The sequence below is a fragment of the Physeter macrocephalus genome, chromosome 20 (assembly GCF_002837175.3).
Source record: "Physeter macrocephalus isolate SW-GA chromosome 20, ASM283717v5, whole genome shotgun sequence".
NCBI lineage: Eukaryota > Metazoa > Chordata > Mammalia > Artiodactyla > Physeteridae > Physeter > Physeter macrocephalus.
Genome location: NC_041233.1, coordinates 90,637,608 through 90,641,532, shown reverse-complemented (window position 1 = coordinate 90,641,532; position 3,925 = coordinate 90,637,608).

The window sequence follows — 3,925 nt, the reverse complement described above, 5'->3', positions numbered from 1 at the left end:
TTTGGCTGCGTTGGGTCTTCGTTGCTGCACGCAGGCTTTCTCTAGTTGCGGTGAGTGGTGGCTACTCTTCGTTGCAGTGCACAAGCTTCTCATTGCGGTGGCTTCTCTTGTTGCGGAGCACGGGCTCTAGGCACGTGGGCTTCAGTAGTTGTGGCACGTGGGCTCAGTAGTTGTGGCTCACGGGCTCTAGAGCGCAGGCTCAGTAGTTGTGGTGCACAGGCTTAGCTGCTCTGCAGCATGTGGTATCTTCCCGGACCAGGGCTCGAACCCGTGTCTCCTGCATTGACAGGCGGATTCTTAACCACTGCGCCACCAGCGAAGCCCTGGTTTAGTTTTGTACCAAAAGAACAAGTGATTGGTTAATAGAGGCGCTTAAAAAAAGATACAAAGACTTGCCAAGGGTTTATGTACTGCCTTTATTTCATTTCTGTTGAAAGCCAGTTAGTGACGGTGGTTACTGAGAGCCAAGCTCTTGATGCAATGTATGTGATTGATTAGAGAGGCGCCTGTGATTTTCTGTTTTTGTTTTGTGGTTTTGTTTTTTTTTTTTTTAAGAGGAATTCTCTAGGGATGAAATTTTTTTTAAGTTTTTTTTCTTTAAAAAAAATTAATTAATTTATGGCTGTGTTGGGCCTTCATTTCTGTGCGAGGGCTTTCTCTAGTTGCGGCAAGTGGGGGCCACTCTTCATCGCGGTGCACGGGCCTCTCACTTTCGTGGCCTCTCTTGTTGCAGAGCACAGGCTCCAGACGCGCAGGCTCAGTAGTTGTGGCTCACAGGCCCAGTTGCTCTGCGGCATGTGGGATCTTCCCAGACCAGGGCTCGAACCTGTGTCCGCTGCATTGGCAGGCAGACTCTCAACCACTGCGCCACCAGGGAAGCCCCTGTTTTGTGGTTTTTTGATGTCCAATTTTAGAGTCTGTGGTGTTGAGGAGTTGTTGTCTGGGAACAAAACAATAGATGTGGGGCTCAGGAGGGAGATGGGTTGGAGACAGTGATTTGAGAGTCATCAAATGGAAGCATAAATGAATTACCAAACCAGGTTATGCTGCCAGGGGAGAGCTTTGAGATCTAGGGTGGGTGACAGAGAGAGAGGACCCAGAAAACAATGAGCAAGAATACTTGGATAGAAGGAAAATCAGAACGTCATGTGATACAGACCAAGCGAGGCCACAGTTATTTTGCAGGTGAGTGATATGAGAACTGAAGAGAAGCAGTTGGATTGGCAATTAAAGAGGAATCATTGATTTTAGTGGTGGGAGTTTAAAACAGTATTTAAGTAGTGAATGGGGGGTTTGGATGGCAAGAGAAGTGATGTAAACTGTTAGTAAATGAGAAGGTGGTCACTTGACTGGGAACCAGGATTGAGGGAAGAATTTTTAGGATGAGGTGGCTTGAGGATGTTTGTAAGCAGAAATCGACAGTAACACAATAATAGTGGGGGACTTTAACACCCCACTTAACACCAATAGACAGATCATCCATACAGAAAATAAATAAGGAAACACAAGCTTTGAATGACACAATAGACCAGATAGACTTAATTGATGAGAGTAAGCTAGTAGACTGAGAAAAACGATGCTAACAAAAGGATGGAATATGTCTTGGGGAGAAGCGGATTAAGAAGTGAGGAAGAGCTGAGAAACCTCTTCCAGAGCTAGAGGGGGAGAAAGGAAGCTTTGAGTTGTAGGACAGGGGCATTGGAGGAGTTCCTGGCTCTTGATGTCCTTGTCGATGAAGAAGGAGGCTAGGTCATCTGAGGGTAAAGGAAGTGGGATGGGATACACTGGGAACTTGATATAGTAAATGTTGAAGCAGGTGCTGGGGGAAAGGAGGCACTGTAGGGAAGCACGGAAGAGACCCAAATGAGTTTAAAGCTGAGAAGTCTGTGATGATGGCCAGTACAGGAGCATAAAGTGCTTTTTAGTGATTTTGGAATATATCGCTATAAAAATAATTTGTAATGTATTTTTCTAATAATTTTTTTTTTGTCTAATTCCTACGAAACATATAAACAAACTTGTAAATGGATCTTTGGTAGTAGCAGCACTACTGAGGTTCCTCTACTGTTAGATTTGCTTGGGCTGGGGTTATTTTTTGGAGGCATGGTGGCAAGTCACTTTGTAAACCATACATCCACTTCTTATGGGACTAGATAGTTCTATGATAAACATGAAAGGTGTTGACTCCAGCCTTCACCTGAGATATAGGTATTTCTTCTCAAAAGAGAAGAAAGTAAATAAATTTATTATGTTCTTGCATAATTTTAATCAAATTTCCTTTGTCACAAAAACTTTAATTCACATTATTCCCACTTGTGAAAACCTTTTATCATATTTGTTTAGTTTACATCATCTTTTATCATCACCTTTGTCTAGTTTCAGACAGCACATAAAAAGTTTGGAGAGGGCTTCCCTGGTGGCGCAGTGGTTGAGAGCCCGCCTGCCGACGCAGGAGGTAAGCTTTGCGCCTTCTGTCCCAGGGGTGTCCGACAGGGTAGTCTTTGGGGGTGAGGGCCATTGGGATTGATCCACCTCCAAGAGTTCGTAATGAATCGGGTTTCCTGTGTTTTCCTTAGGGGGGCTTTGGAGAGACAGACTAGGATCGCGGGTGGGGGGGGTGGTTTGCTTGTGTTCTCTTTGCCCCTCGTCTTCTGCTTCAACCATAATAAATGTCTTACCATGAAAGGGGGAAAAAAGATCCTGCGCTGACCTGCGAAGCTGAGTAGCAGGCTGCGAATCTCTTGCCTGGGGACGAGGTTGGGCTGGCGTGGCCCGGCTCTTGCTTTTCGAGTCCTAACAATTTTTCCTGCGTGGCTCGTCAGGTCGGCTCTCCCCGAGGAGGGAGGTGGCTGCAGCCTCCTCCGACACTCAGCAGCCCCTCCCGCAGGGAAGGAACGTGAGGGAAGGGGAGGGAACTGGGCATTTAGCCCTTTGCCCCTAAAGCTTTGCCCCGCTTTGGATCACGGATAATCAGTGTAGGAAAGCACCTTTACGTGGATTGTTTTATTTAATCTTAACGGTGACTGCAACGTAAATGTCATCACAGCGTTCCTATTTTACGATGAAAGAACTGCTGGCTGTGAAAGGTTAACTCACTCAGTCAGTATATTCGGACCTCTAACATTTTATTCTGTGTCGTCGTGCCAGAAATATACTTCTGTTTTGTTAATGCAATATTCTTCGTAGAGAATTATCGTTATACGGTGGGTCATACGTCTCCTTTGCTTCAGGAATTATAACATCCTCATTGGTTGAAAATGTGATAATGAAATTTCTAAACATTGCTGGTGGGAATGTAAAATGGTTCAGTGGTTTTGGCATTTGCTCAAAACGTTAAGCATACTGCTAGGATATTACTCAGCAAGTCTGCTCCTAGGTATACACCCAGGAGAACTGAAAACACGTCCACATAAAAACTTGCACACACATGTTCATAGCAGCGTTATTCATCATAGCCAAAAAGGGAAATATCCCAAATGCTCATCAACTGAAGAACTGATAAAATATGGTATATTCATACAATGAAATTATTTAGCCATAGAAGGAAATGAAGTACTGAGACATTCTACAAATGGATGCACCTTGAAAATATGCTACATGAACGAAGACAGTCACAAAGACCAAATATTGTATGATTCCATTTATATGAAATGTCCAGAATAGGCAAATCTGTAGAGACAAAGATTTGTCATTGCCAGGGGCTGGGGGCCTGGGGACATTGGGGAAGATAGATAAAAGGTACGGGGTTTCCTTTGGGGAAGATGAAAATATTCTGGAATTAGTGATGATGATTGCACAACTCTGAATGTACTAAAAACCATTGAATTGTACACTTTAAAAGGGTGGGTTTTATGGTATATCTTTAAAAATTGTATGAGTAAAAACATGTAGTGAGAGGTTAATTGTGAAGAAAGGTCCATAATTT